Below are 21700 nucleotides of genomic sequence, written 5' to 3' on the forward strand. Positions count from 1 at the left end.
AGCCTGGTGGCAGACATAGTTACATACCTTGTAATGCTGGGTCCCATATTATTTTTTTGGGGTTGTCTTACTTGACCTTTTTAACAAGTGGAAATTCTTGAAATAACTTTCAGGTCTTGGTGAACTCCTGCTATAATTACTATATTCACCGTTCACTAATGTGGCAGTCAGTGAAAAGAATACCTCTCACATTGCTGGCCAGTGTGAAGAATTTCACCCTTACAACCAAAAATCATTAATGCCAGTTAAACTGAGCTGAGAGACACAACTTGCTCATTGCTCAAGGAAGGAACCCTATTTGAGAATCACTGCTGGGGAGACCAAGTCCTCCTTCAGATGCTAGATTTATATCACCAGAGACAAACTGGGGTAAGAATTTAGTTTTAGTACAGTCAGGGAGGTGCAAAGTATACTGGCGCATGCCTTCGTCAGCCACAAGGGGACCCAAGTCAGTTCGGCAAGGGGGATCCCAGTTAGTTCTGCACAAGGGCCCACTATTAGCTACAACTGTCACTAAGTACAGCTTTCCAATGATGTCAATGGCAGACTGCAAACAACTACTACTTGTTCACACTGGGGCAGATGCACTGCAGTGCCTCCAGGTTGCCCACCCTCATAAATAGTACATAATATATCTGTCAGCTTAGTGCTCAATTGTTTCTACTGTCAGTAGAAATAATCACAAAAGATTGTTTTCAGTGGCAATTGTCGAGCGTCTGCATAGTCACATGCCTCTTAAAGCTGGGTTTCATCCTCTTATACTTAGGAACAAAGCCCTGTAATGCACATATAGTTACATACCTTGAACAGCTGAGTCCTATCCCATTACCCTCTGAGACCAACGTCTAATAGTACACATATAGTCACATACCTGGAACACCTGGGTCCTATCCCTTTATATTTAGAAAATAAGGCCTTGTAGTTACAAATGTGGAATTATGTGATGGCAGAAATGTTGGTTTAAAAAGATCAAATTATATACAGTTCATGTGTGTTGCCTCCATGTATTCTATTATTATCTATAGGATACAATTCTGTTATTTACTACCTTTATAATGAACAAAAAAGCCACACTGATGCAGATAATAGTGGAAGTAAAAATATCATTCAAATAAAAGGTCATTTAAGTAGGAAATCTTAATGGTTGGCAATCAATTCTTAATGAGGCACTAAGTCTGAAACAGTGTTCCCCTATGGCAACTGAATGTGCCTTGTGAACAATGAGACTTGCATGATGAAAAAACCATCAGATGTCATTTACTGCCAGCAGAATCTCAACCCTTTCACCACCAAAGGCTGGCTTACAGATTACACCTCAAATGTGCCAGCCAAACTGTGTATTTATGTATAATGCAAACTAAAGATGACAGAATTCACCAATTCAATTCTTTTTTCTTTAACACCAGGTTTTACAGATCACTGTGACGTCATAAAAACAGCAAAAAATACTACCCCAGCCAATAAGAAGACATCACATTGTACATACATAGAATTATCTGCCTGATCTAGTGGGAGTCAAATAAAAACAGCTTCAGAACGTAACACCTCAAAGTTTGTATAAGGGGAGCTTAAATTGGGTTTATAAAAAATCTCTGACTAGGGCTGTCCTTAGTAAAAAAAAAAAAAAAGGTAATTTTAAAAGACGTAAATTACATTTTTATCCTCCAATCAGGCAAAATGAGAATTCTTTCAAAGCAATGAATCACATTCAACACAATGGTGATAAAATTGAAGCTCCCACTGTCCTCTAAATAACTAGATCTATAAATAGGAAGCCGTAATCAGCATGCCTTACTTTTCTGGTGTTCATATATTTGATGCATGTTCCTTTTTATAGAGCTTTTAGAAGAATGGTCCCTCCCTAATAATCTTGGCCTCTCTGTTCTATGTTGTTTTTTTTTTTTTTTTTTTTTTTTTTACAGAGGCTTTAAATATGTAAGTGGACTGCACAAGAATAAGTCTGCTTATATACACGACTGCCAATTACGAGCATGGTACACTCATTTGGTATTACCACACACTTCAGATCTCTACAGACTAGGTGTAGCCTACCAAAGCAGCCGCTGGGTGAACAAGGCTGCAGCAAAGCAGATTTTCATTTTAAAGCAGAAATGGAGCTTAATAAAACATCTGTGCATTAAATGCATGTTGACAATACATTTAAAAGCAAGCAAACAAGAAAAGAAAAAAAAAAAAACAAGCCAACGTGTACTTCTCACAAATCTAATATTATCGATACATTAAAGACTTTTAGGTGCGCTCATACCAGGTATATATCATTTTTTGGGACACTTCAGCAAAAAACTGTCAACTCTTGGGCATAATCTACTGAGCCAACTAGTCCTGAACACATTAGTATTTGTTGGAACAGTTGTTTTGATTTCAATAGGGGGTTTATTCAATAGACAAAAGAAGCCTGATCAATTTTTCAGTACAAGGTAAATATGATGGTTTGATCATTTTCGCTCAAGTGACCAGCCTAATAGCAGTATATGACAGGTATCACCCTTAAATATGTAGAAAACTTGATAAAGAGCATTGACCAAATGGAACTGTCACTATATTGCACGATTAACTTACTGGTCACAGCCACAAAAGTCAGAGTTCCTGGCTTCTCACCCTTCAACACAAATGCACTGCCACATTAGTAGATTGGTTGAGCCTACATCTCTTGACAGGTGCAGTGGTGCTGCTCTTTGCATTCCCTGTGCTTGTGGTATCAATCACAAGGAGATGATGAAGCAGCATGTCTATAAAAATATGTAAAATGTTACAATAATGTTTCAAATGTTTAGTGACTGAAGACATATTGTATACTTTCCCATTAGAGGACCATGTGCCAGCATACCATGTGGTGAAACCACACAGTGTAGTTCAGCTGCTGCAATATAATGTACTGAAAACACACATATGTATATAAAGGACACAGTGGTGTTTTCTCTTCTTTCTGTTTCGCCTGTCCACCCTGCAAAAAGCTCAGATTCCTGCTCACCTAAATTACAGTAGGCCAGTTTGGGCTCTGTGCCCACTGCGAATTCTGCTGCAGGGGGAACAGAGAACATAACACTGGTTGTTGATCTTTAAAGGAATATTTGCTGGCACAGCAGAATTTCAAAACCTCTCCAAGATCTTAGCTGGGGAAGATTTAGAAATGGTATTCCAATTTCACATTACCAAGCTAATGTTTACCTAAATAAATTTCATAGCCGTAACTTTATGCAAAATAACCAGAAGCTATCGGATATGAAGATAATTAGGAAAACCTAGAAAAGGTTTTCTAAAATTAATACATCCAGTATTCAGCGCTAAAATAAAAAAACAAATATGAACTAATCATCAAATAAACAAAAAAGAAGAAGTTAGAAAATATGGTTAAAAATCACATCCAGCTGAATGAATATATATAAGAATATATAAGAATAATATATGGACAGATTCAGATATAAATGCTACTTGTATGTAATAATACATTTTATGGGTAAATAAAATACCTAGGTAAATGGGGTTTTTACCTCCTAGGAATTTATCTTCAAAGCTAAACACTATATAAAAGACATAACATAGGGTCCCATGTTCCTTATTACGTCATTACATTTAAGAATGTGTTTAAGTTTAAGACTGTGAGTGGGGGAAGTAGAATAAGGATCCATTCAGTTCAAAGGCTTAAAGGAGGAAAGAGAAGCTTGGCTTTACTGCCCAGTTACAGGCTAGGGGCAGGTCCATGATATCTTGATTTTATTGATGGTGCCTAGAACACCAAGTGTAAAAAAAAACAAAAAAAAACACGGTAGTCAGCCATTCTCAACCAGAGTTTATTTACGGGTTCCTCAAACTGATTGACTCCCCCATTTAATGATGTTTGCACAGGTCTGGATGCAATGTCACTTGGTAGAGCCAGCTAAATCTTTTAGGTTTCTAAAAAGAATTACTCTAGCCACCACTGACTTTTTTCCCCACTGGCCATTGGTTTAAGGAATTCCCTGACACCAGATCATTTTGTAGGGGTTCCTTAAGGGTAAAAATGTTGAGAAATGTCTCTTTAATGCATGCTGCAAAATAAAACTAGAAATATAATGATAAATAGACCAAACTACATCATAGTACAACAGTACATCAAGGTGCTATAAAAGCTTGATTTTTAGGCCTCGCTTTTAATCTATATAACCTATAATCCTAGTTTTAAATTTGACAAGGAATGTTCATTATATATACAAAAGTACAAAGTGCATACAGAGCACTGTCATTTAACAATACTACAGAAGCAGTGTATAAGAATGTATACAATGATAAACAAAATGAGTACAATCTTCAACCATATTAGGTGCTTTGGATTACATATACAATGCCTTCAATATCAGTTTGAGATGCTTCATTCAGAATTCCCTGACAACTACATTTGACTTGCAGTTGGCTTCCTCTGACCTGCTTCAAGCTTCTTTTGCTTCCCTATAGACTTGTATAGGGAAAGAACGAGTTCTCACAAGAACTAAACCCTGTTGAAGCTGAACCTAATTAAATTTTTCATGGAAACTTTAGGTGTTAGGAGTAGTATACAAGCTATCTTGACTTAAATGTATAGCCTTAGGGCATTACAAAAAGGGGGCTGCTAAAACGAGAGGATATCAATGGGTCCTATATCTTTGGTTAAAAATCCATGTTAAAAAAAATAATTTTTAGTACAGTTATCCTTTAAAAAGTGATCAGTAAAGTTCAGCTTCAGAGAACTGTTGCTGAAGGTTTTGTAGTACTGTTGAGCTAATTTTGTGATCCAGCAACCTCTGATAGACTCTACCCCTAAGATAAGCAAAAGCCAGCAGCAGCACAAAGCAGCAAGCACAAACTATTTGACAATGAAGCAGCAGAATGATGAATTCATCCTTTTGCTAATAGTCTGGCTGTCACCAACAATGCACTTGCAGCAGAGATATATTTGCACAGGGGTACAGAAGGTTCATGATACGAACAATATAACCCGTTCTGGTACAGATATAAGTTACAAGTAAAAAAAAAAAAAATAAAACACACCTTGTTTTCTCTCCACACAGAGAAAGGGGTCACTTGATCAGCCATCCCCCATGTCCCTTACTCACCTTACCCCCCCCGCCATCCAATTTAACTGCCAGGAACAGATTGTAATATCATGTGATTGGCTCATCACTATCACATGGTCCTGGGTATGATGGGCCTAATCCAGTGTAAACTCTAATAAGTTAGTTTGGAGCTTGCCAAAGGGCTTTGTTTTTCTGTCCACAGTGATTAAATAGTATGGAACGGGACAAATAAATGCTAGAGTTAGGAGGAGTTAAAGGACCATTTTTGGTTCACCCTGCATTTTTTAACTCATATAGAACTGCATCATTTGTTGTTTTTAAATAAGTGTAGAGTTCAGCATTTAAAACAACAACATATTTGAAATAGGGGTACAGTCTGTGCATTGGTAAAACATGGCTATTTATCAAATTTTCTAACAAAATGACAGCAAATTAAGAGCAGCATATGTTGCTTAGTTTTATGGATATTGGGAAGTGCCTGTGTCATTGAGCAGCTGGAACTAATTACTTAGCAGAAAGTCTGTTATATGAAAACATTTTCTTTTGTGAAACTCGTCATATTGTATGTAACACATTTGAGCAGATACACAATTGACAAGAATGTACAAGAAAAAAAAAATCACATTTCAATGTGAATTAAATGCAGGATGGCTGTCTTATCCATCAGATTCTGGTGTCACTGAGCTACAAAAACCCAGACATACATATCCCAAAAAGAATTCAGAAGCAGAAGAGCAGTGGGCTAATCAACTGGTTATTGAAGGCTCCTATATCTAGGTGGACTGAATATAACTATACATGATTACTGTACATTGATTACATGGACAAAAGAAAAGGTATACTGTATAAAAATGCATACAGCAAGACATTTTGCCAAACATATTATAAAACAGATTTCGGTTTAGATACAGCTTTAATTACAGTGCCAACCTTTCTAGCCGATTTCTCTGCAAAAAATAATTTGCTCCAATACTACAGTGGAATTGTAAATGCAGAGTGGCTTGTCTGCTCAAAAAATCAAAGATTAAGGTTTGTTCCTTAGTCCTAATAAAAAATGATTAATGCCGGCCTCCAGATGTAGGTCCGCCTGGTGCTTCTATTCACTTTGAATGCGCATTAACTATACTAATTTCCCATCCAGCTGCACTAACAAAATTACCTTCCACCTTACATGTCAGTCATAGTAACAACTGAAACTATGAGGCGGTCAATAGGGGAAGCTAGTCCCTTCACAGCAGGGGTTGTCCAATGACGCAGCAAAATGTAACGCTGCCTTACAAGTTACGTAGCTCTTTTTTAATATAGACCTGACGGAAATCCAGCAGCCACTTAAGCTAAAGTAACAAGGGAGCCAGGTGTTTCCTGAAGTTAATATGAGTTATATAGTTCAACTGGAGAGAACTGAACTGTAATACACAGTACAGCACACAAATTATAATAAACAGGAAGTGAGGAAAGACTGCTGAGATATATGAAATTATATGAATAGTGAATCAATATCATGTACCTCCTTCATGTCCACTAGCACAGGTAATAAAACGATGAGAAAAGAACGTTAGGAATGCATTCAGTCGTTTTGTTAACTTTATTGGCTAAACAACTTGATATTTAAAATATTAATATTTATAAAAGCGGCTTACTGTGGCGTCTGTTAAGTAGATATGTAAACCAAATGTTACTTCTTTTGGTTTGCTAGAATAAGCAAAGTCTATTTTTCTGTAGTATTTGGGTTAGGGTTAGCTATGTATCCTTGGATTTTCATGAGTTTTGCCAGCTTTACTTGTTATAATCTGAGGCTTCTTTTTAAGTACTAATGGGTTTTCAATATTCAATGTTCAATTTTCTCTGTGAAAATTTGAGAATTTCTTTCACCATGTAAAATGTTGGTAAAGTTCTTGCAATAAATGATCATCCGACAAGGCAAGTATAAAAGGTACACATTAAGCGGTTTAAAGATTTCATTGTGGTTAGATAATTTACCTAGTCTCCATGAACATGTATATTTGGCTGGAACGAGAATGCACATTTATACTATGTAAGAGGGCAAAGAAGCCACTATTATGCAATCACATTAGCAGTTTTTCAAAAGAGTATTAATGCATCAACATTCCTTGTTTGGGGATGTCTGGTAGCATCTTTTATTACCCAGAGTCATAAGATAGTTGTGTGAATTCTACCACAACCTGATCAGCTGATTGTACAATTTGACATTGTGCACACAGGCAGGTGGCAAAAACTTTTATTTTCTATGCAGTCATTTAATGATTTGATGTAGGCCTTTTTATAGACATCTCATGTGTTTTTTTAGAAAACATCACAATATTGTAAACTCTAATTTTCTGTAAATTCAATGATCCTTATATGGAGGTTGCTTTGGGTTCCACAGGTTGTGTGCTGTTGAAGAGAGGAAAATCTAATCCTGTGTCTACAGATAACTCTTCTATTCATGCTTACAGCCCAGAGATCTTCTTTTGCAAGTTTGGGAACCCCTTTTCCCTCTTTGCACACCACACACATTAATGTTCCATCCACCATAATTAAATCACCCGTACCTACCTCTGTACTGTAACTGTCCTCTTCTCTTCAGGGTAATCAGTCACTCTACCTTCAACCGCCCATGGAATAAGTAATTATGTGTTACAGAATGGAACCTGCAAGGAAGATGACAGAACAGTAGCAATGAGTAAGTGATAGATAGAGATGGGGGTCAGCAGGTCAAGTCTTTTTGTGTTACGTCAGCTGGGGTCACAATGAAGGTCTCCTGCTCTTTCAGCATAGTAATTGCTTGTTAGGATCCCTGTTACTTCAACAGAACCCATGACAGGTTTAAAGCATATCTGAGTCCATGAGAAGAATGTAATACATTGCAGCATATCAGTCCCTAGGTGTACTTGCTACATTAGTTTTCTGTTATTTTTACCTATAACACACTATGACTTTGGGTGACAACGCTCACTTACAATATCTAAAAACCAGAAGCATTATCATCCTAGAATAGATAGTGTAATAGGACTACAGAAAAAAAACTTTATTTGTCTCTATACCATGGGGGGGGGGGTTTCCATAAACCCAGTTGAGTTTGGAAGCTGATAAGTGCACAAAAAAATCAGCAGTGCAAAGGATTTCTGGCAGGAGAGGTATATATTTGTAGCCATGGACCCCATATAACACTTTTAGTGGTATCACAAACAAACAGAAAAGTGAGCAAAAGAGATATTTATAGTTGGGGGTTTACATAAACTAAACAAACCAACATGTGCGATACTGTACCTTCAGAAAAAGAAGCAATGCCAAGGAGTGTGATACAATTTGTGTACCTTGTCAGTGTCCAAGGCTACTGCAAAGTATATTTCATTTCATTTCATTTCATACATACATAGTACATACGCATATATACGATGTACATTGGATGACAGTGGCATTTCCTACGTTTTCTTACAAAAGAGCACTTTACATAAAAAAAAAAAAGTTTTGCATGGAATTTGAATTTCTAAAATATTCTTCTACACAAAATTAGTTTACAGCATTTCTTTTAAAAAGCAATGGATTATTTTCAAACCAAAAAAAAAGTTATATCACCTGGTAATATCTATTTTACTACCACGTAGATGTTACATATATTATCATGTAGATGAAAAACAATATAACACACATTTTATTGGACATCCTTAGTTAAAGATGCCCCGCCAACCACTATGCAGGAGATATCGTTGTAGCAAGAAAATCTGTGTCTTGCAAAAAAAAAAAAAAAAAAAAAGGCTTTCTGATCTTTAACAAATTAAAGTCAACAAATTACTTAGGAGTAGATAAATCACATTAAGTGTTCTATTTATAAAGCAGTGAATCTAAAATTCCCTGGTAGGACTCAATTACTGCCATTGAAACACATGGACCTGGAACACTCCCAGGGAATGTTTGAGGCAATGTCAGGATCCCTGTTTTACAAATAGAGCCCTAAAAGTGGTAATTCACTGTGTATCAAACATTTTTTTTTAATATAAAAAGATTTTTTTTCACAGTTTTATTTCTTTGTTGTTTCTTGCTGCCCATTTGCAGTATGCTCTTTGCAGCCACCTAAATTCCTAAAGCCTACAAAGAGATTACAAAGAAGAATATTGTTTAGTACACATTATTATGGTTTTTACCATGTGAAAGTGCTAGGATATTATGCATTGATGTACAATAAAAAGGCATTAGGCGAAGCAATGATCTTATATTGTGCCTTGGTTAATTAAAATTCAGATTGTAACATTTGATGCTTCAGCCGACATCTGCGGTATAGTGATGTGGATATATTGCGTACTAAGCCTAAGACACACCCCAATGCCCAGGTGGTTCACTTTATAACTATTTCTACTAAAATGTATTTAGAAAAAACATTAAAGAAAAGAATATTGTTGGAAAAAAATGTATATTGCTCTACCCCCCATCAGTGGAATAATGTTTCAGCTGCATAAACATTTTACAGTCTTCTCCAATTAAGCCAGAACATTTTGTAGGTTCTGTTTAGCACCTGTCCTGTCCCCTCACACCAGTATGCCAGATGTCTTGAGGAATGCTGTTGTATGGAGAGAAGACATATGATGCTGTGTGTGTCTTCAGATGCTTGTAAAGGGTCAGAAGGTGATCTATTTCTGGAATTGACATCTCTATTCATGGTCTGTTTCCGGACAGCTTAATTTATTAAGACCCAACAAACACAGGAGGCCAGATCCTGTGTTCATTTAAGGTAACCATTCTTTATAGTCACCTACCCACACATCTTGCAGCTGAAGTGTGGCTCAGTGACTTGTTCAACATGGTTATCCTAAATAAATGTGGGAATGGGTAAGGCTCAACAGAGGTTATGCCCAGCACTTTCTAAAGTCCTTGCAAGGCTTCAAGAGTTCCTCAAAGACCTGAAAGTTCAGTTTCAACACCATAAGCTCATATGCCATAAGGATGAATTTGAACCCCCTAAATGATACACCTCAACTTCAGTTGTGTGTGTATATAACAACTTTTTGTAGGCTCACAAATGATTAAGCTCAGTAGCAAGACATCCTCGTGAAAAATGTCCATTGATTCCTCAAAGTTAGGTCATCCTGCAGTCTACTTCCTGCAAACAGTAAACAAAACAAAAAAAAGCAAAAAAAAAAAAAAAAGCATTGTCACCTTATCATTAAAGCATTGTGCTGTGATGTAGAACTCCTCTTGCTTTACTGTGCAGTACTACCTATGCCTGCCCAAGGTCAGAGTGTGGTCAGGTGTGCTTGGGCAAACAAACTGTAGATCTATACAGAGGGATAATAAAAAAGGACATTGCCCTGTTTTTGTCTGTAGGCATGTATAGAACCTTCCAACATCCAGGCAGGAAGGATAAACAGTTTTAGAAGCAAAAAGGGAAGATTGCCAATGATCTAAACAAAGAAAGCATACATGTAAATACCTACGTGTATAATATGCTACTACAGTCAGGCTCAAATGAAGAAAGAGGTTGGGCCAAATCTTGACCAAAAAAGCTGGACAATATTTAAATTAAAGAGTATCTGTTCCATTCATTGAAAAGAAGCAGTGACTGGAGATACCAGCAGACAATATCCAAAGAGAAACATTTTAATAAGTTTAACATTACCAGTCTTTTTATGCTTTGACTGCATTAGTTTTCTCACTTCAGGCTTTTTTACTGTTACATAGTCCTCATCTCATGACATGACAAGGTCACTGCATTTCTGGCAAGATCAGCAACAATTTTTCGGACCACATATACAGACTGCTGAACTGCAATCCTAGAATTCTAAGGATTCAAGAGCATAGATATGGCCTAACAGATTGTGTCTTCCGGTGTCATTCAGCACCAAAAAAACCTGTAACTGCATAATCACAAGAAAGCAATGCAATTTACATAACTCACTAAATGATAAGTAATCAAACTGCTGTCAGAGCTTGAACCATTTATATTTAGTAATATGCTGGTGCTATTTGGTACAAAGGAAACTAGAGTAAGAGAAGCAGTTACCCATATCAGACAATTAGGATGCTACTTTGTCAATGATACAAGGTTAATTTTACTAACTCATTCCAGCTTTCTTTGTTCTAGTTTTATCAATCCACATTACTACAACATTTATTAGGTTACTGATTTTTTTTTATCAGTTTCTACTTATATAGTTGTTGAACATTTCAATGAACTGCTTCTTTCGATATGAACAGAAGAAACCAACACTTAATTGCTTTAGGAATTAGTAAGAAATACATTATGGCACTGTGGATTCCAGCTATTAATCTGAGAATAGAGAAGCAATGTAAAAGCTTTTTTGTAGTTTCTAGCCTCAGTATTCAAAGCCAGTCCAATGAGCAGTCTCCGATACCTCTATATATAATCCCATCACAATCAGAACAGAATTTTTCCTATATTTTTTTTTAATTACAGAGCTGATTGGATCTTTAGGTGTACCCTATCAATAAATGTCTCAGTTTCTCAAGCTTGATATTTTAGTACAGAAATGGAAGTGTTATAGAAAAAATTACAAGCTCACTAAACTTCTGGAGGATCAACCGATTGATGTCCATATACTGAAGCTGTATTCTCTGTGTTTTTTTTTTTCTTTTTACTAATTAAAAAAAATAAAGATCACTAGGAATCATAAGGGCTGTGTTTTGTGCGGTGGTTGAGCTTTGTTGTGTATACGTCATGGTAATAAAGTAATACATTCACTCCAATGTAACAGCTTCTTTAGTTCCTAAAATCTTTATATCAGTCTCCTAAAAGTTAAGCAAGCCTTTCACTGGATTTAATTGCCTAAACCCAGGTGATTTTGAAAAGTTTAGGAGGAAAGCATTCACTGTGTTATGCAGAGATGATGTTGTAGGGTTTAGCCTGGATGCCCTGTGTTCCTAATCTGATCTAACTTCCTTTGGTTTGAACTGGATTGACTCACCCTGGGATTTTCCTTAATTGACCTGAGCCATATCTGGCTACACTCCTAATATTTTGGTATTGCTTCTGAAGTCACCTTACAAGGTCAATTTTACTGAGCTTTACATGGACATGCCTATGTCTCTTGTCTTCCATCTTGTATGCTGTTGTTGACGACAACCTCTTTTGGCGGACCTGCCAGAATTCAGCTTACCCCCTTCTAAATTGTATACATAGCTATCACAATCCACAATTACTCAGGAAGGCAGTAGTAGCAGCTCATGCAATTCATATGTCATCTACTAAAGCTACGTACACACTTCCAATTATTATCGTTGGTAAACGAACGACGAACGATCCTGCACGATATCTGCGAACGATCGTATAGCACCGATCCTGTACATACAGATAACGACACGATCGTTCGCAGATATTGTACACACGATAGATGCGATCGTTTGAACGATACAGGAAGTGACGTGCACCACAGGAAGTGAGCGAACGTTCGTTCACCGCGCATGCTCAGACCATGGACGATCAATGAACGACCGTACACACGATAGATGGTCAACGATCGTCCTCCAATCCGATCCGCCGGTCCGGTCGTTCATTTCCAACGTTGGTTACTTTTTTTACAAACGATTTTTGCCCAATCGATCGTTCGTCGTTCATTTCCAACGATAAAAATTGGAAGTGTGTACGCAGCTTAACTGAAAAGGCTTAGTAAACAGAAGAAGAGTTTGAGAAGAGTTGACTGTGGCATTCTTTAATATGGTTGTTAAATACAGCCTTTAGCTCTGGCTCAATAATGACTGAGGTGCAAAGCTGGTTGCATACTGCTACTCAAGTGTCCCCAATAACTTATGCAGCAAACTACAGAGGCCGAGCTCCACATGTGTAAGCCATGGCTAGCGTGTGGATCAGCAATTTGTGTAATCAGGTTGTCAGTGTGAAATCAGTAAATAACAAGAGGAAAAAAACAGCTAGGTGTAGATGGCATAGAAGTAATTAAATCCAAACAAGCAAGCATTTGATCAAGGTCTGAAACCAAAGCCAGAATAAAAACTGAACTCCTAAACAAAATATATAATGTACAACTTTAGAATGGAAGAAGCTGGTTATTCCCTGTGAATGCTTAGAGATCTCATGCTTAGAGATCTAAAGAGAACCCAGGTGTACAAGTGTGACACAGGATGGGAAAATGAAGTTCAGGAGGATATAGAAGATTGGATTGAAGAGTGACTAAGGATAGAATCCAGAAGTATGTTAAAAGGAACCCAACACCAGAAGGATGAGCAAAAACTGGCTGAAAGCATAACAACTAACTATGCCCCAAGTAACCAACCATTGTACAGATGTATACCTAGCCAGATAAATAAAATAAAGGTAGGCCACTGTCAATATTACACCAATTTTGCAATAAGCAGGTTTACACAGATGTACAGTTATTACTTATTTTGGGAGATTCAAATTTATTTTTCTATATATATATATATATATATATATATACATACATACATACACACACACATATATCTATCTATCTATCTAATTTAATGGTGGGTTTATTGTAGCTGTGAGAGACAGAATAACAACAAAAGAACCCTCAAAAACCCAGTGCTCAAAAGTCAGAGCTTGATGTGCATGAGCAGGGGATCAGATACTTATTTCCCTCCCTGTATATTTATATTTACTTATTAGTTTTTAGCGTTTCCCATTTTACATCACTGCCAAATCACACAAGTTTAAGGAAATAGTGCAGCAATGTGTAGAATAATGATGCAAAATTCAGGTAAGTTTCCATAGCAACACTATGCATACCAGTAATACAATTGCTTTGTTCATAGTAGGATTACACACAGGTGACCCCCAATCCCTCAGCCGTCACAGAGCTGGCCAGTTTTATAGAACTACATGCAAGTGAAACCATATTCTTGGCAACCACAGAGACATTGCATTTTGTCGTCTGCAGGACAGCTTCCTGCTGTGCTTTTCTATTGAACCTTATCAAAAATACAACTGGAGAATGAGCTGTCTAGAGTGCAAGGAAAACATCCCTGCAATTGAAAATCTGTCAAAGCAAGTTCATTTTTACATTTAAATCAATGTAATAAAGAAGTTTCAATTTATTTATCAAGCATGTTTTATTTCTCAAATAAAACATGTAACTGAACACAAAATTGCACAAAAGGGCCCAGGCTTATTAGTATAACTAGGTTGGGAGGTGGGATTTAAGGAGACCCTGTCACAATAACCTCAATCGGGAAAGTGGTAGGCTATTGTAAGCTAGCTGTCTGACCCTTGTAGAGGTAGGGTCTCCCACTCCAAAACTCAATGTTACACAAACTGTTTATTGCTCAAGCAACCCCTTGCATTTTCTGCAGAAACCCTGATGAGAAACCCTGGTTTAGATCCTGCTGTAAAACTGTTGCTGGTTTACAGTCTTTGATTGCTGCAGCCAGAAAACTAAATTTAGGTTGGAAAACAAATAAGAAGGATAACACTTTAGGGTCAGCAGTCCTGCCTCCTGTCTGCCATTTACTAACAAACTTCCCAGCACTAGTAACGGTAACCTGTAGGTATATTGACATTGTTTGTCATCATTTGCCAACCCTATTTAATATACAGTGCTGCAAAATATGTTGGTGCTATATAAATACAGTTTAATAATATATTGTAAATTATGTTATTGTGCAAGCCAAAGCCCCCTATCACTTCCTAGAACCATTCTTCTTTTTCTGTGTTTAATTTAGTATGTGACTTTCATACTGCAATACATGCAGTCAGTTATTGGGAGTTCTTGTAAACACATCCAAATACCCATCCCTCCCACACAACAAGGAGCATGAAATAAAGAATTTCAAAAAAATCAATGATTTCTTGGAAAGGAATGTATATCTTCTAAACTTTTTATTATGTGTAGTATTCCCCTTAAGGCCCCTTCCTACTTTGGCTATGCCCTGTTTATTTCCATCAAGTCGCATTTGGTTTAGGTTATGGCTGCATGAATTACAACCCAGTACTCCAATGCATGTCTTGTGCATTGATTATTAGACCCCGTTTTTACTTTTCAACATAGTAAAAATGTAGCACCCCACCCCTCTTCCAATTAACAATGCTGACAGGCCACTTGCAGCAGGATGTTCAATTGTGTCTGTAAGTGAAATATCCCTTTGAAATTCAGGGAATTAGATCTCAGGAGAATTGTGGAATGCCACTGTGAATCTCATACCTCTTCTGTGGATCCTAGGCTGTTATATGACCCTCTGCTAAAATCTGCCATAATAACCTCCTATCTGAAAAGTAGGCAACATAAGGTATCAAATACATTCCCCTCTATATAACATCGTTTGTCCTTTAAAGAAGGATTTTCCAAAAAAAGAGGAGAAATGCAAAATCTCCTCTACCAAAATACTCCAACCACTGTAATATTTGTTTCATTTCCACCTGAACTGGAAGAAGAAAATTTATAAAGCAGTGAATCTGACATTCATGGAAATATTCCAAATCCATGTTTCAAAGGCAGTAACTGATTGTATATCAGGAAATGTTGCATTGAATTTCAGATTTACAGCTTTATAAATAGACACTAAAGTGTATATACAGGATAATATACATATATTCTGGTGTTTATAATAGTGTTTAAAGTGTTTAGGACTCTTTGGAATTGTCAGGTCCTTTTGCGGTTAATTATTTACCAAAATGTTTGATCTATTGACCTCTGAACAGAAACCCAAAAATCTGTCTGTTACAATAGCTGCTGATTTTCTTTCAGATTTACGTCAGATCCGATTATTTTAAGGTGTATGTGTGAATCAAATATATATATATATATATATATATATGTATATATATTGTGACACCAAGGCAAGATTGGAAGTGAAAGGGAGGTATATTTGCCCACAATTCCTCTCCTGTGTGAAGTAGCAGGTGGAAGACTGTAACCTGTGAGATAAATAATGAAGAAGCACTGAGGGTGGGGATATAACATACAGCCAGGAGCTCAGTCAGGAGCTTAATTTGGAGAGACACAGACAGGGGTCTGTGCGGGCTCAGCTTAACTTGGAGAGACAGACAGTGGTCTGTGCGGGCTCAGCTTGGCCAGACACAGACAGGGGTTTGTGTCAGTGCAGCTCTATTTGGAGAGACACAGCCAGGTGGAGTGTGTGAGAGTGCTCTGTTGGAGACAGAGACAGTCGGTCTGTAAGGGAGCTTGGCTGAGAGACTCAGAAAGTCAGTCCGGGTGAGTGAGCTCAAAAGTGAGTGGAAGGTTGCTGAAAGCTTTGTTTGAGCTGACAGGGAGAAGCCCTCCAGCTGATAGACAGGAACGTCAGATGTATAGTAAGTGCCAAACAGGCAAGGTTTTCTTTAGCTATTTTTGTTATTTTATCTGCAACCTTCAAATAAACCTGACTACAAGTCAGCTTAACACCTTTACCTCAGTGTGTGATCTGAATTGGATGAATCAGACAAGTGCCCTTTGACCCCAGCAAAGGCGATCCTGAGCTTAACCCCTCACTATATATATATATATATATATATATATATATATATGATGCATAAACATAAATGGGCAAAAATTAGAAGGACTTTAGGATCTCCTCAACAACTAATGCCAAAGGCTTGGTCTGTTCGGTCATGGCAGTGTGAAAATGCTTGTGTCTATCTTAGGGCTGTCATTACATCTACATAAAGAGAATGGTGATAATTAAAGAAAATAAGTGGAAAAACATAATCAAACAACTAATGGAAGAGAGCCTGAACAACAGGTTTTCTGCTCAATACCAAGGGTCACTAAATTTGGGGACACTCTGGTTTACAAATGTCATAATGCTCTTCTGGTCAAAGATCTGACCCAGCTACTTCAAAGAACCTCTCTTTTCCAAGTTGGCTGCCTATCACAGTGACAAACCAAAAGTAAAGCTAAGGGAACGGGAGTTAAAAGAATTGTGAGAACTTCTCTGTCCCACTGCAAATGCATACATTGAAAACAAGATCTGTTGCCTCCCCAAAACTTGCCCACCAACTCTATAAAAAAGTAGTTCTTTGAGACTTATAGTTCTGGAAGCATGTGTGCATCAATAGGAAGAAAAGTCTTGGAAGCCATCCATGCAATTATTTATTTTATTTCTTTTACAAGCCTTGTAACGAGTATATGAATAAAACAAGTGGTTTCTTGCTAAAGTAACAAGAAAATAAATGCATAAAGATGCTCTAAAGCAGCAGTCCCCAAGCAGTGGTCCACCAGTGGTCCGTTGCTCTGGCCAGTGTGCCCCCAGCGGGGTCAGGTAAAGGACCGCCCCCAGCGGGGCCAGAGACGCGGACCATGTCTCCCGTATAGATCGTAGGCTCTGGGCATTGGTCAGGTGGTCTCTGGACACAACCGACCCAAAGTGGGTGGGTCCTGGCATCATGACATCACTCTGGGGGAAGTTTCTTCCCTTTAAGTGACACACGGATCCCAGCGCATGCATGGTCCACAGTCCGTGAAATTAGTGGTCCGTGACGTGGGTAAAGCTTACATGCACAACCTAAAGGTCAGCACTGCAAATAATATCCTAATACGTGCTCTCCAAAAATACACCATAAATTCCATTTAACATACAAGAAAAGAAAGTAGGTGAAGACACATGCCAATCAGCACAGCTGACACTCCCTAAAAAGGCCACCATAGCTTTGAAACAGAAGTTATTATATTTTGGATAAACAGCAATGTTGCATGCTGGAAAGTGATGTAACATTTGTACAGGAAAATAATATATTTTATGGGCAGGCTGTGGCCATATAAAATGCCTGTAAAGAGGTTTTGTTTTTTAACTAGCGTGTCTCATTATCTGTAATTAGGATAATAATATTGTGAGTCTATTCCTTTTGACAATAAAGATTCATATCAATGAAACCAGAAAAAAAATAACATTTTATCCCAATTGAATAAATCTGTAAGAAGACAAAGTAGACCCATCATAGCAACCAATAAGGTTTACGATGATGTTGAGCTACAGAAATTTCTCACTGGGCGTTACTGGACCCTATACTTTGTAGTTTGTTTAGGTTATGTAATTATTCCTTTAAAGGTCTTCAAACATTTGAATTCAGTTAAGCTACGGTAAGTACCCATCTTTATGATGAGCCACATAACAATTGATTTAGAAAATGAAGCTTGCAGTGGAAGTATTGGTGGTAAGAATTAGCACTTGGGTGCAGAAAGGAGCCCAGAGAAGGTGGCTCAGTGACCACTTTTGAACCACAATAAAATGTAGAGCACAAGTATTTGTACATATGACAACAGTTCAGACATATTTGTGTTCAACACAGAAATTGTTTTGAGCTGGGTAGGAAGAAATTGTAGGCAGCCCCTGTATAGCGACCCAACTGTTCACACTAACCACACAAAAACGGCCGGGTGGTTACTGAAAGGTGCTGAGTGGTGTGCCCAGCTAAAAGAGGCTAGAGAGAACACTGCATATGATACAACTGTGAATTTAGCTGCTTCGTATATCATATTAAAATGGAGCTCAACTAACCTCGCCTATATCCCTTGCCAACGTCTTTGACATGTGTTGTTTTTGTGGTGACGATTGGCTGGGTCACTCCAGTGCATGCATATAGGGGTTCATTCTTCCTAATGTTATGCCGAGGATGTTCACATGTGCAGCTTAGTATACATTAGAAAAAAAAAAGGATTGCCAACATGCAGGTAAGTTAATTGCAGAAGGGTCATAATATCATTTAGGTTGCTGAACATAAAGATCTGCATATTGATCTAGATTTCCATAGTAGTTCTAAAAATGAATAATGACAGTTCCAGCTCTTGATCTCAGTATGGATAAACAAAGCTACCATTTTTCCCCAAGAATAATGGCTACATCAACACTTGTAGCCTTAAAAGGGTTATTCTAACACTCACGATTAATCTGCTATCATGCTTGTGATTATATGGTGACTCATCTGTCACAAAACAGCATTGCATGGAGCTGTCAAAAGACCACACAGTAGGTGACTTTGACAATTCAGAAAAGGGTAGTTGAAACATTGCCTACACCCTACTGTCAGCCTTTGGTAAAAAGCATGAAAGCGGGTGTAGTGTGGTCTGCAAAGATGATGATGCACAGAACATGAATCACGACAAATGAATCCCACATTTGTCCAATCTCATATTGTTATTCTGCTACCTCTTACGTATCACCTAATGCCGTGTTGTCTTTCAAACCTGCTGTGCCTCACACTGCATAAAAAGGTCTGCACATGTCATTTCAATTGTTGAAGGCAGCTCTTATTCACACCACTTAGACAGAACGATCTGGGAAGGAAGTGGGCAGAAATAAATATTTACTTAAAAGACAAGGAAAAAATGCACTGTTTATTAAAGGGCGAGTATGGTGGCTTTTCAGAAAACCCATATTTTGGGTTATTACGATTCTTACTGTTAGATAATTTTATAATGGGACCTTTTATTTTTTTATTTTAATGCTTGCTATGCCATAATTATTGTAAAAATAACAAAGAACCGAATGTGTGTAACTAGAAGGGGCACTGTTTTTTTCACAGAAATCATTCTTCCTACCTTCTTAATGGAAATTTCCTCTTAGGCTAAAAAGATAACAAAACATTTTAATGGCAATAATTTAAAAGCAAGATTGATTTGTCGTACAAACTATTTTGTAATCTAAAGTATATTTTGAAAAATAATCTAAAATTGCCAATATGATGCAGTCTGACACTAGCAAGCTGAACTCCAGCCTTACCTTTCGTTTTGGCACACTTCCTTATTCAAAGTGACAATGCAAATTGTTCTGCAGTTAAATTGAACAGCAGCATTATCACCCTGTGCAGATGTAGTTTTAGTAAAGCATGTTGTTTTAAATGGCTTTTAAAGTACACTAACCAAATATACAAGTAAAACCCCTAGCCACACTGTCCACTCCTTCAATGGCCTACTGAGGACTTACTCATAACCTCTTCCCATGGATGACTTCAAGAAGATTTCTTTAGAACTGCCCCCACCTTGTTGAACTCTCTTACACATATTGTTAAGTCTTACTTATTTTTCAAACCTACTGCCTACTCATCTTCATCCACTTCTTAACCTATCACTATCCAACAGTCAATACCCCTCCTAAAGCATGCTACTCTGCCATACATTTTAAATTGCAAGTTCTATACTTTGTAGAGCTCAATGGACTTTTGTAGCTGCTTGTACTGTGAAGAATTTTGCGAATATCACAACTAAGACTCTAAAGTTTGTTCTTTTGTTTGCACCAACCACATTTCCATTCCCAGCCAAGCAATAATGCATAACCAGATTGTCAATTCCATTGACACAGTCCCTAAATTTTTGCAATCACCATTTCCATTAGGAATTAGATAATCTAAAATTGTAAATTGTCTCCAAACCAGGAATAGATGGAAAAACCTTAATTATTGTCCAAGAGGGGATTTCATTTACCATTAAGTCTACAGCAAGGATGTCCAACCTTCGGCCCACGGGCCATATCTATCACTCTGCTCTTTCCCTCTTTGCTTGTCTTTCAGGAGGATGGGGCGGGCACATCCCCTATGTGTGCTCTTACGCTGAGTGTCATTGAAATGTGATATTTTCAGGGTACATGGGGACCTTGGGAGCTGGTATTAAACCAAATTTCAGCGCCCTAAACATAACAAATTGCTAGATACGGGGTGACAAGCACAAAAATTCTAATACCAATCAGGCATATTTTCACAGTAAGGGGGGCTTTTTAAGACCTTGGTACCCAAATTGAGTTGTCAAGTTAGGGTCCCCCAGGGACCACTTCCATGGAAATGAGTATTAGGGTACTGTCAATTCTCTCTGTGCTCTGGTGCGCCAAAAATATCCTTGCTTGTTCACAAAGACTGCGTTTAGACTGGCAGTGAGGTTGCGGTGCAGTTACCCCTTCCTAATGGAACCCTCCCCAGGGAGAGATGCTCAGTAGTGCTCACTGCCCCCTGGAGTCAAATTTGCAGACGCTGTGGTGTGAGTGGCTGGTGGGGTGTCTGTTACACATAGCTGACCACTTAACTTCTGTAAACCCCAATTTCTCTTGAAAAGAGGAATGTTGGCAACTGGAAATGTGTGGGCCAGTAAGAAAAGCCTGTGGTCCCTCCCCCCCCCAATAAAATTTTATACATTTCATATCACGCTAGCCTGTCACACCTGGCTATCCCCTTACTCATTATGAACCCTAATTTCTCTGTAGGAAAAGGGAAAAGTAACTGCTAACTCTTGTGAGTAATGCCCCCTGAAATTTCATCACTACAGCCCCATCTCACCCTGTCAATTATATCTGGCCACCTTAAGTGAACCCCAATTTCTCAGTAACAGTGAGATGTAGGGACATGTCCCCCCTTGGCTATCTGTCACATAAATTACATTTCTCTGGAAGTATCCATTGCAAAGATTTGGGGGTATAAAGAAGGTTAGTTGCCCCCTATAGCTGACAGGACATACTGTATGGTGTAGTTTTTATGCTTTTTGGTACAGGAATGGTGAACAAGGAGCAATATATGATTGGCCAGCACTGTATGATAGATTTCATTAATAAAATAAATTCTTGATTTGTCATATCTTTTGTTTGGTGCATGTAGGTTACGGTAACTTGAAATATTTTAATTTATTTTTAATTTTAAATCAAAACTATTCTAGTTTTAAACATACATCTTTAATGTTTGTTTGCATTGTGGCCCGCTGGTTTCATCTTAATGTCAACAGCAGCCCCCAGAAAAAAAAAATGGG

The 21700-nt window shown here is 37.7% G+C and overlaps 1 protein-coding gene across 5 annotated transcripts in view; it reads right to left on the reverse strand.

Moving 5' to 3' along the window:
* Positions 1-21700, reverse strand: part of TLK1 (tousled like kinase 1) — a 131499-nt gene that overhangs the window by 80424 nt on the left and 29375 nt on the right. For all 5 annotated transcript variants that reach the window (XM_072418320.1, XM_072418319.1, XM_072418324.1 and 2 more), the window contains exon 2: positions 7608-7702. The gene's annotated coding sequence lies outside the window, so the exon portion shown is untranslated. The remainder of the gene's footprint in view (positions 1-7607; positions 7703-21700) is intronic.

Source organism: Pyxicephalus adspersus, chromosome 7 (genome assembly GCF_032062135.1).
Source record: "Pyxicephalus adspersus chromosome 7, UCB_Pads_2.0, whole genome shotgun sequence".
Lineage (NCBI taxonomy): Eukaryota > Metazoa > Chordata > Amphibia > Anura > Pyxicephalidae > Pyxicephalus > Pyxicephalus adspersus.